Genomic DNA, 12,500 nt, shown 5'->3' with positions numbered 1-12,500 from the left:
AGTTGTTGACTGTTGTTCTTCAAAATACCCATTTCTTCTGTAGTGTTCAGACAAATAAATAAATAAATGAATACAGGCTTGGAAAAACCTGAGGGTGAGTGAATTATGACAGAACTACCAAATTGGGGTGAACAGCTCATTTAAGGAGACAAAATGTGCAATGTTAGGGAATATTCACACACACTGATAGGGGACAGCAAACATAATTAAAGTTAAAAACAAATTCAATACAACATGACTGTGAATTCTTAATTAAATTATTGTATCTTTTATAATTGCACAAAACTGTAATGATAATCTACCAAGCTTTTGACTTTCATGAGAAATGATCTCTAATAATACATTTTCATGAATGGTGAAATACTAGAGGATGTTAAGTGCCACATTATGAAGAGATAAAACATAAATAATCATCCCCTGTCCCGCTTTTTCGACTCAAATCAAATCACTTTTATTGTCACATCATCAGCAGCACGTGTGCTATGATGAGTGAAAAGCTTAGACTAGCACTCCACCCAGATAAAAAGAGTATTACAATCCTTTACATTGGTCTTTTGAGCCAGGTGCTCGAAACCACCTGTCCTGTTAAGATGCAATTCAGAGCTCGTCAGATTCCTCCATATCTACAGGCCTATGATGTAGCATTGCCCCCTTCACTCATGCCAGTATTTGGACATTCTCAACCATATCAGCAGCCGAAAATGGACCATGCAGTGGCACCACTGACCATCAGTGGGCAGGCCAAGCTTGCCTTAACTAAAACGCAGCCATTGTGGCATGAGTTATCATCTACGCAATGTAGACCAGGTCCCGTCATCGTCAGTGGGAGTCATACAGTTAATGAGCTTGTAGAGCAGGTAGAGTGTGAAAGATCTCTCTCCTCTTTTCGTCATATATCTCCGGTATCACTGCAGCAAGCAAGTGATCAGTCAGAGTGGGAGTTAAGTAGTGACACTTCATCCACATTTCAGAGTCATTAGAACGTTACTCACCCCTCATTGTTAGACCAAAAGTCTCCACCATCACAGCTGAGGCTAGAGAGCAAACCCTATTTCACAGTGGATCACCCAGAGTTGCTAATCATCAGTCAGTACAATGGCAGACATCTCCAAGTGTAGGTCATATGGTGTGCAGCAACCCCATGTCACAACCACGTCGATAGTGATCTGAAATTTAACAAACAAGTAAATTCAGTTGTTAAATCCAGTTTTTACTATCTATGACTTGTGGCAAAAGTGAAGTCATTTCTCTCTTTTAATGACCTTGAGAAGGTGATCCATGCTTTTATTTTGGAAAGACTGGACTATTGCAACTCTCTATATGTGGGTATTAGTCAAAATGCCCTGAATAGATTGCAATTAGTACAAAATGCGGCTGCGAGACTTCTGACAGGGACTCGCAAGTATGAGCACATATCCCCAGTTCTTTCGTCTCTGGGCTGGCTGCCTGTTAGGTCACGGATTGATATTAAACTATTCATTTTTGTTTTTAAATCCTTAAATGATCTGGAACCACCTTACTTATCAGACCTCCTACATGTATATAATCCTGGTAGGTCACTAATGTCTTCTGTGGCTTTATCACTGGAGGATCCTGTGCTGACCAACTGGCCCCCATCTTCACCCTGATCTTCAACAGATCACTGGAGCTGTGTGAAGTGCCCTCCTGCCTCAAACGCTCCACCATCATCCCCATCCCAAAGAAACCCAAACTTACAGGACTAAATGACTACAGACCAGTGGCACTAACATCTGTGGTCATAAAGTCCTTTGAAAAACTGGTGCTGGCCCACCTGAAGGACATCACTGAACCCTCACTGGACTCTCTTCAGTTTGCCTACAGAGCAAACAGGTCTGTGGATGATGCAGTAAATATGGGACTGCATTATGCTCTGCAACACCTAGACAGACCAGGGACCTATGTGAGGATCTTGTTTGTTGACTTCAGCTCGGCGTTTAACACCATCATCCCAAAACTTCTCCTGCCCAAATTAACTCAGCTTTCTGTGCCCACCTCTGTCTGTCAGTGGATCAACAGCTTCCTAACGGACAGGCAGCAGCTGGTGAAGCTGGGAAAATTCTCATCTAGTATCCGCACAATCAGCACTGGCGCCCCCCAGGGGTGTGTCCTCTCCCCACTGCTCTTCTCCCTGTACACGAATGACTGCACATCAAAAGACTCCTCTGTGAAGCTCCTGAAGTTTGCAGACGACACCACACTTATCGGCCTCATTCAGGACGGTGATGAGTCTGCTTACAGACAGGAGGTTAAGGAGTTGGCTGTCTGGTGCAATCACAACAACCTGGAGCTCAACACGCTCAAAACAGTGGAGATGATAGTGGACTTCAGGAGAAACCCCCCTGCTCTCCCCCCACTGAGCATCATGGACAGCATTGTGGCAACAGTGGAGTCATTCAGGTTCCTGGGCACCACCATCTCTCAGGACCTGAAGTGGGACACTCACATTGACTCCATTGTCAAAAAAGCTCAACAGAGGCTGTGCTTTCTTCGTCAGCTGAGGAAGTTTAACCCCCCCAAAGGAGCTGCTGAAACAGTTCTACACCTCCATCATTGAATCAATCATCTGCACATTAATAACTGTCTGGTTTAGCTCAGCTACTAATTACGACCTCCAAAGACTACGTCGAATAGTTCGGACTGCTGAGCGACTCACTGGTACAACCCTTCCTACTCCCCAAGAACTGTACTTATCCAGAGCGAGCAGAAGGGCTGCCAAAATCACTCTGGACCCCTCACACCCAGCACACTGCCTCTTTGAACTGTTACCTTCTGGTCGACGCTACAGAGCACTGCGCACCAGAACAGCCCGACACAGAAACAGTTTCTTCCCTCAGGCAATCCATCTCATGAACACTTGATGATAATAATTGTGGAACCAACATCACTACTTGCTATACACTTTTATACACATATACACTTATTTAACAACACACTTTACATGCCAATTTGCACATAACAGCTGCACATATAACATTGTATATAGTAATAAACATGTACATACACTTGTCAATCTGTATATTTGGACTCACTTCTATTTTTTTTTTTTATACATTTATGATCTGTTTTTTGTTCTGTCTCTGTAATCCTGTTGCACTGTAGAAGCTCTGTCACCAAAACAAATTCCTCGTATGTGTGAACATACCTGGCAATAAAGCTCTTTCTGATTCTGATTCTATGATGATAATAATAATAATAAGAAGAAGAAAAAGAAGAAATAAATACTAAACCGTGACGTGTATAAATTCCACATGTCTGATTGGTTGCTCTACTCCACGTAGTATTGGCTGCTGTTTTTTCACTGCTGCACTGTCTTACATTTGTTATTGCCTTCTGAAGTGTCAGATCAGCATCTAGTTGTAAATTTTCTGACAGTTTGGCGTCGCATATGCCAAGAATGATACAGTCTTATTAAATCTTCTTTTAGTGCTCCGAAATCACACAGTTAAGTTAGTGAATGAACCGCCATAACAAACGACTCCACACTCTCTCCCGGCTCCTGGTTTCACTTGTTAAATCCTGCTCTTTTAAAAATTATATTCCATTTGCTGACGCAGTTTATTAAAAGCCTCCGTAGCTGCAGCTTTTCATCCATTTCGGCCATTAGGTTGTATTGGTGAAGTTGAACTTGCCTGGCGGTGCTAGCTGCGAAGCTAGCATCGGTGGGGCTGGCTCATCTCTCTCCATTTTGCCCGTGAATTTTTTATATGAGTTCTTTTAAGGTTTAGTTTGTTGTTATTTTAACTACTACACAGTCACTTCTGACACCATGTTATGTACACTATTTTAATAACAGGCAGACACATGATAATCTCCCAAATCACGCGCCTCTGGTTCTCAAATATGTCCCACGTTCCTCCCCGCTCTTCAGATACGTCGCGCACATCCTATGCTGTGATGCGAGCAGAGCTATCTACTCTATTTAATGTCTAGTTATGACCTCTCCTGGAAGCTCTGCGTGTCTTCTGCAGATACGTACCAGCTCCGTGATCCTCCAAAATTAATTTAAAAATCCGGAAATCATGGTGATGAGAGTGAATGAGCAAGTGAACAGAAAGCGAGAGGCACAGTGATGGCCTAAACATTACATTTGATAGGTTAAATGAATAGAGCAGTTAAGATATCATGAGTGCAAATCCCTACCCCCCCCCCCCCTCTCTCATTAAGTGATCTACTGTCAATCGGTCTTTGTCAGTTGACGTCACGCTCGTAAACACCGAATTGCATTATGGGACATAGCCGCCATTTGTGTTGTATCCGAGTTAACATGAGCTGTTGCATGGGTTTAGCGTCTTTCGCAGAGTAAATACAGTGTTACGTTCTTGTTGTGTTAAGGGCTGTAAGTTAATAGCAAATCACGCTAACGAAAAGGTAAACAAATTATCATGACGACAGATATATTAAATTTCCCACTCAGAAGAAAGGATATTGACAGACTGTAGCGGTGCATCGGGTGTCCTGGCCTGCAGCATTGAGACGCAAAATATATCTTGCTGGTATATCTCCGTTTATGCTCTCGACATTTTCACAAAGGTAAGTACGTAAGAATATTTAAGTAACTTTACAACTGTCATTGAGCTTCTAATACTTATTTTAATTCAGTGTAACACTTTAGTATTGTGCGTAGAACTGCATTTAAATCTTAACAAATCAACTTAGTGCATATGGATTTGAGATTGTGAAGTAATTGATTGTTAAAATGTTGTAAAATACTTTTGAAATCTTAGTTACAACTTACATTTGCTGATTTACTCACCCCCTGTCAAAAGTACATTTTCAACTTCTTTTCTAAAACAAATAAAGGTTTTTGTTGAAAACATTACATGAAATATTTAAACCTTCAGACTGTAGCTTCATAAAACTGCAGTTTAAAAATAAATATATCGGATGACAAAGGGATGAGCAAATGATCAGTGAATGTTCTTTCTGGGAGATAATGTTTTAAAAGTTCAAAATTTAATTCATGTTTGCTCATATTTCCATAAGCATGTAGCATTACAGTACATTTAGTTTTATTTATTCTTTCTATGTGTAATATTGTTGCTGTATATACATTTCTAATTTTGTCATTGGCAGCCAACCTGCATATGAGATGATGGAAACTGACCCAGACTGAGCACCATCTCTACATCTGGGCCACACAGATACTACACAGACAGACACTGCACACTCTGCAATACAAACTAAGAGAAGGAAATAAAACCAACACTGTAGTCAGCTGAAGATGTGGACGAACAACATGCAGGGGAGGAGACACGTGAGGTTGAAGATGCGAGAGACACTGATGAGGAGACACACAACACTAAGGAGGTAGCCGAGACAAACTGAGTGTAAATTCTGTATAGACAGATGTGTAGAAGTAAACCGCCTGTTGGAGGAGAACCGACATGAACATGAAGAATACAGGATGTCTGATGGATTTTGTGACTAGAATGATGCTCAAGTACCAAACAGTAAAAAACACAGAATCTTAATAACAAACACTGACCCTCAACATGATACTGCCTTGTGAAGGTGAAGATGTCACATTACAGCAGAGGATTGTAACTGTCTGTTGTGCTCAACAAACCAATGTCCAACTGTAGTGTAGAAGAGCTGTAGTCGTCAATAAGAGTTATAAGCTCAGGTGTATAAATGCATTATGAGCTTAATTGATGCATTCTTTGCAAATTTCTTCCCATTTTTGTAGCTTTGTTTCTTTCACTGTGTGTATGAGTGTGTTTTGCTGCTGTTTCATCCTGTCTCATGTAAACAATATGATGCATTACTCCAGAAATGAATTTTCCCTCAGTGCCTAAATAAAAACATCATGTGTATAACTGTAAATAAATGGAGGATGACTTTAAATTTGTTCTTAACTCATTTATTGTTCTTCACAATAACAAAACTGGTACATCAAAACACAAGGTAAGCAGATATTACTTGAACTGAATAACCCTTTAAAGAACTGAGACGAGTGCTTTTGCTCAAAGTTAAACATTAGATCAATCAGTAGTTTGAGCTGAATAGATATTTCACCCACAAATTTAATGTGACTTACTATTTATATGCCATCAAGTGGTTCTAAACCTCTATGAGGTTATTTTTTCTCTTTACACTAATAAAGATATGACGAAGGCTGAAAATCTGTAACCACTGACCCCATAGTAGGAAAACCAACAAATACAATGGAAGTCAATGGTTACATGTTTTTTTCAGCTTTCATCATAATGTCTGTATTTGTGTTCAACATATCTTAATATTTGTGTGTATTCATTTAATGTTTATTTGTTGTTGTTCTCTGTGCACTCGGTGTATTTGACTAAATAAAATCATAATAGTATTTACATGTTTTGTTCTGTTGCTTTCATTACATTTATTGTTCATATTTGTAAAATACTTTGGATACAAACATCTTTCCAATAGTTTGTTAATGTAAATATTAGATGTTACTAATGAAATAAAACGAAAAACTGCAATACAAAATTAGAAATACTTACTGTGATTTAATGGTGTTTAAACTAAAACAACGTATATTAAGACATTGATGATATACTGTATGACAGGTCAGCAATGGGTAGGCGGCAGAGCACTGCCTTGGTTTGCAATTAATTTAAACGGATCTATATCCTGAATGTAAGACAGTTTATTAAAATGATGATCCCTGGCATCTTTGTTTAGTTTATTGCGGTCCCGTGTACTCTCGATTTTCTTGTTCTTCTCCAGCTTGACCTTTTTTGGCATGGATCTCTCTTGCGTTATTATGCATCTCTCAATTATCAAACTGACAAAGACCGATAGTTGGAGACGAGCAAAATATTTGAATGGTCCTGCATGTATTTAGGCCTTTTTACATATTACAACTGAAAGTTCTGTGTTTTTACAATATTGCAAGTTCACTAAAAGCTGGCTGGAATTATTAGATAACTTTTTAACATAAATATTTAATAATATAACTTCTTGTAATACACTCATTGCTATAAGTAGTAGTTTATAGGCCTATTTCCTTTTAGTAAAGTAGTATTAGATTTGTAGATGTGCATTTTAACTCATCATTTAACTTTCATCTTTTATCATTTGCAATGTTTCCAAATTGCATTGTTTTTCATTTTTCTGTGGCGGTTCATTCTGCTGTTGCGATCCCTGATAAATAAGGCACTAAGCTGAAGTAAAATGAATGGATGAATTATTTTCTGTAAAGCTGCTTCTGGCAATGACATGCTCATATCAAATTTTTTATAAGAGACGTGTTTAATAAATGTCTCAATAAACGGACCAGACATTCTGACTTTCCATACCGAGAGGCTCAGGAAACGTTCTTCCAGAAGCCCATAAAGATACACTGAAGTGACAAAAGCGACACAGTTTGTGGATAAAAAAAGATGTAAAATAAATGTTAATTTATAATTTACAAATGGTTGCTCAGTTATTTACTGCTGTCATTAAAGACTCCTTGTGTCAGTGTGAGTCAGAACAGCCATGCTGTGTCGTGCCTCTTAGAGTCGCAGCCACAATAACCCCCCCCCCCCCCCCCCTCAAAAAAAACTGTAAACCTAGGGAAAACACTGTTAAGTCTCTGTTATATTTGTAATTCTAACCGATGTTCATTTGTCTGAGGTTAATTAACAGCATTGATGAGAACATGACATGAAAATTAATGTAATGCATGTAAAATTATATGTTGGTGTGTTTTAATGTTACACAAATCTGTATTCCTAGATGTCACATTTACAGTTAAGATTTCTATCCATCCAGTCTAAGCATATCTATCTATCTATCTATCTATCTATCTATCTATCTATCTATCTATCTCATTTTATACAGTATTCCAATCACTATAGGTTTACAACTTTGTCTTCTCATAATAAGTTGAATAGCATGTGCGTGAGACCACTGCCAAAGCTCAACAAGATTCCTTAACAGGTTTAATAATAGCTCAAAGAACATGCATGATTTTTACAGTTAGACTATAATTTAGGAGGTGGTCAAAAATACAGTTGTGGAAAATAAATGGCAATACAATAGATGTGCATGTGTATTTGTTTATATAGAAAACACAGTCTGTACAGTATAAACATCATTCAAGCTATGAACAGGGTTCCACCACTTATATGGACATCAGATTCAAGGACATTCAAGGACCATTTTTAAAGCAGCATTCATGTTTAATCAAGCACCTCTGTAATTCATACTCCGGCATATGTAGCGTCATATTGATCAAATGTGCATTATTAGTATTAATGCACAAGAATTTAATTGAAGATTTTTGTCAGTTTTTTGACAATGGAATGCAATTGTTTAAATAAATCCATAAGCAAATTTAATTTTAAATTTATTTTAAGCACTTTCAAAAACCTGTGTTTGTTTTAAGTACTTCCCAGGCCTTGAATCCAAATGTCTGAAGTTCAAGTACATTTAAGTAGTTTCAGGAAGCGTGGGAACCCCACCAGGATAGCCAACCAGACAGATGTGTGTGTGTGTGTGTGTGTGTGTGTGTGTGGTGCAGTGTGACTAAATGCTGCCATTCAAGGCTTTTTGTAAGTACAGTCTAGAATGAAGAAAGCATATTTTCAGTCATTTTTGCTTTAATTGTTACAGCAGTTTTCTGATTTCTGTGCCTTTACTGAGATTTTCTGCATGGCAGGGGACATTTGTAGAAATAAAAAAAGAAGAGTTGAAACCAAAATATGAAGCAAGATCATTTTATTGCTTTCATTACATAACTGAAATTAAACAGGCCAGATGTAGCTTTTCTACATTATATGAGCATCTGGAAAAATGTCACTGAGGATGTAATTTTGTGCTATAATTTCTGTTCAAACAATATCAGTCAATGAAGGCAAAGTTTCAGATGCTTCAAAATAATATAATGACCCTTCAGAAGGTTGGGCCCCATTGACTGATACTTTTTTAAACTAAAACCAGCAGAACAAACTTGGCCAAATCCACCTTGTGTGTTCAGAGAAAAATAAACCTTCACCACACACACAGTGAGATGAAATTAAATTTGGTGAGAAGTATAATGTTGTTATTGCATTTTTTTTTTTTTTGCAAATAGTTGTGCTCCCAGTCTTGTTCCAAGTTTTGTGGATCATAATTCACCATCATCATGAGCTCGCATATCCTCTCCTTGCACTCAGGCATGGATAACCCGTGTCTAATTGCAGTTCATCATCCCATTTCAGAAGTGAGGGATGTGATGATGGTAAAGACAGGTGAAATCCTGCTGACCCGCTGCAGAACCAGTCCTGCTGGGTGGAGCAGCAGAACATGGGCTTCTTTCTGTAAACACATGCTAGAATCAGTAGTCAATAAAATAATTGTTTCAATAACAAATATAGCCATAAATGTTTGACTGAAACTTGGAATAGATTTACTCAACTTTTACTTACATATATATAAAACTGTTGCTATAAGTTATACAAGTGTGATTTGTTCAGCAACGTAATGGATTTACAACATGTATACCACGCCACACACGCAAGACAACATTAATAGGACTAAAACAATGGCTACCTCTACCCATTCAAATTCAGCAAATCAATATCACTCGAAATGAATTAAAAATTTAATCTGTTGGTCTTTGCCAAAGGGACTCTACACCAAGATCCTGAGAGAAGTATTAGAAATAAATCAAAAAGAGGCTGGGATATATCAGATGTAATCTGATTAGCTTTCTTTAACACCTGAATTTTCTAGAAAATTGGATAACCCTGACAACTTTTACCCCTAATACTTTGTTGTGGGTATTTAAAACCTTAGACAGCAAGCTCTTCTGTTTTCATTTTAAAGAAGCAAACCAACAAATCAGTAATAAAGTTAAAATCTATTCTACATAAGCCTTATAATAAGCAATTATCAGAGCCCTACCAATATTATAGGCTCATTTCCACAGACAAACAAGTTTTTGCCTGTCCTACATAGTCTTTCAGTATTTTCATTTTTTTTATTATCAATAATGGTACCTAAGTACTTATAACTTCTGACTAATTCAATCTGGTGATTATCAACCATCATACCTGGAACTACTTCTTGCCTTTACCACAGGTCAATGCACATATCCAGTGTTTTCTGTGTGTTCAGATGTAGATCAGTGTCTTGACACCAATTTGTAAATCCATCATTCAGAAAATCCTGCAAAAAGAAAAAATATCAATATTTTCATGTTCAAACTAATCTGTAAACACTGCACAGAAAATATTGACTTTTAAAGCTGTAAATCTATTAGCAGCAGGGCTGGGTATCATTCAAATGTTTTCCATACGGATACCTTAAATTCACCACCAGTTCCTAAGACATACTTTTCTTGATGCCTACTTTAGGAAATCCCTTTAAAAAGATGTAATAATCGCAAGAAAAAATGTTTTGGTTTTATTTTTGTTTCAGCTTGTTGACATTTTTACATGCTCATCTCCTAAGTGTTTACACAAATGAACAAAAGCAACCAGTTTTAATAATAATTATAATAAGGTTTGTCCAGTTTTAGTTCAGTATACTCAAGGCTCAGCTCCCTGCTGCTTAAAATCTTTGAATCACTAAGCAGTTCTTCAAAAAAATAATTAGCATTAGCATTTTGTGCCTAGGGTCCAGTTTACACTAATATGTTTTAGTTTTAAAACACACAACTTTTGCTACAATTTCGCCTTACGTCCACCCTACCCCAAAGAGTTAAGTCTCGATAACCTCTCAAGAGGCTGTTTTCATTTTAAAATGATGCTGCTCTGTGTCAGTGTGGATGGAGGAAAAAAAGAGACATCTATAAACAGAGATGGGCCGCAGGCTTTCTCTGATTGTTGCACAGCAAATTGTGAGATGTTGAATTTCTGGTGTAGTGTTATAGAGTTAAAATCCAAGTGTACATTTACTGTTTTTGTTTTTAATGCTTATGTGGGTTAAATTGTGACTTTAGCAGTGTGCATTTCTGGTGTTGCCTTTCCATACTCCTCATCGGTGTTAATTGCACATACGGAAACTTGAGGTGACTAAGTCAATATGGTCCACATTTGATGATTACTTTTTCAGCTGCAGTTTTTTTTACTTACATATACAGGCCTAGGCTAATTGTTAATTACACAAATTGTCCTAAATACTTTTGTAAAACCTTAATTTTGTGAATCATTTAAATGATTTTTGGTGTGGGATTCTACACCGCTTCAGTGTATATTTTACATACAGGACCCTCTCGTGAGTCTTCAAGATGCCAACCATCGCTTTATCGTGAGCTGAAATGGTAGCCACGTAAACTTTCAGTGTGGAGGGACGACAGTCTGCGCTCCAACTTATCCTGAAGGAAAGAAAGCTCAACGCTGATCTGGCAAGTTGGGGGTCTTCTCGGCGAGAAGCGCACCATTCAGTGAATAGACTCCACTTCAGGGCGTAGCCGTGCCTCGTAGAGAAAGCTCTAGCCTGAGTGATGGTTTTAACCACTGCCATCGGTACGTTACCCAAGTCTTCCTTGCTGCATCTAGGGACCACATGTGGAGGTTACAAAGATCTGGGCGAGGGTGCCAGATGGTGCCCTGTTGCTTAGAGAGGAGGTCCTCTCCCAAAGGGATCTGCCAAGGACGGGCCATTGTGAGGAGGGTGAGTTCTGGTATCCAGGTCCGGTTGGGTCAGAGAGGCGCAACTAGCAAGACCTGCTCCTCGTCCTCCAGTGAGCAGGCTCACTAGGGGAAACGCATATTTGCGCATGCTCCGAGGCCAGCTGTGGGCCAGTGTCTCCATGCCGAGGGAGGTCTCGGTCAGGGAAAAGAACTACTGGCAATGAGCATTCTCTGGAGAAGCAAACAGGTCAACATGGGCCTCCCTGAAGCACGCCAATATAAAATGTTGCCCATATCTCCAGGACGTAGAGGCTGCCGTGAGCGTGCATTGGCTGCATGGTTGAGCTTGCCCAAAATATGAATGGCGCGCAGCGATTTCAGCTGCATATGACTCCAGAGAAGCAGACGGCAAGCGAGTTGAGACACGCGGCGAGAGCGGATACCCCCCATGCGGTTGATATACGCTACCATTGCCGTGCTGTCCATCCTGACCAGCACGTGTTGCCCCTCTATCACCGGAGACGAGAATCACTGCAAACAGCTCTAGGCAGTTGATATGTTGGTTGCAAAATTCTCATCCAGTACCCACACAATCAGCACTGGCGCCCCAAAGGGGTGTGTCCTCTCCCCACTGCTCTTCTCCCTGTACATGAATGACTGCACTTCAAAGGACTCCTCTGTCAAACTCCTGAAGTTTGCAGACGACACCACACTTATCTGCCTCATTCAGGATGGTGACGAGTCTGCTTACAGACAGGATTCAATTCAATTCAATTCCCCTTTATTTGTATAGCGCTTATACAATGTAGATTGTGTCAAAGCAGCTTCACATAGAAGGTCACAGTAAATAGGAACAGTGTAGTTCAGTTTGTAGTGTTTAAGTTCAGTTCAGTTTAGCTCAGTTCAGTGTGGTTTAATAATCACTACTGAGAGTCCAAACACTGAAGAGCAAATCCAACG

At 39.1% G+C, this 12,500-nt stretch overlaps 1 long non-coding RNA gene across 1 annotated transcript; it reads right to left on the bottom strand.

Annotated features, from left to right (window-relative positions):
• Window positions 1-8,683: 8,683 nt before the first annotated feature.
• LOC130220819 (uncharacterized) lies at window positions 8,684-12,486 on the bottom strand. The gene is made up of 2 exons (XR_008836228.1): window positions 10,017-12,486; window positions 8,684-9,279 (listed from the first exon to the last, which is right to left on the bottom strand). It is a non-coding gene; the product is annotated as an uncharacterized LOC130220819 (long non-coding RNA).
• Between the last annotated feature and the right edge of the window lie 14 nt (window positions 12,487-12,500).

The sequence above is a fragment of the Danio aesculapii genome, chromosome 3 (genome assembly GCF_903798145.1).
Source record: "Danio aesculapii chromosome 3, fDanAes4.1, whole genome shotgun sequence".
In the NCBI taxonomy this organism is placed as follows: domain Eukaryota; kingdom Metazoa; phylum Chordata; class Actinopteri; order Cypriniformes; family Danionidae; genus Danio; species Danio aesculapii.
Note: the sequence above shows the minus strand (reverse complement) of the source record. Positions and strands in the feature narration are given on the sequence as shown.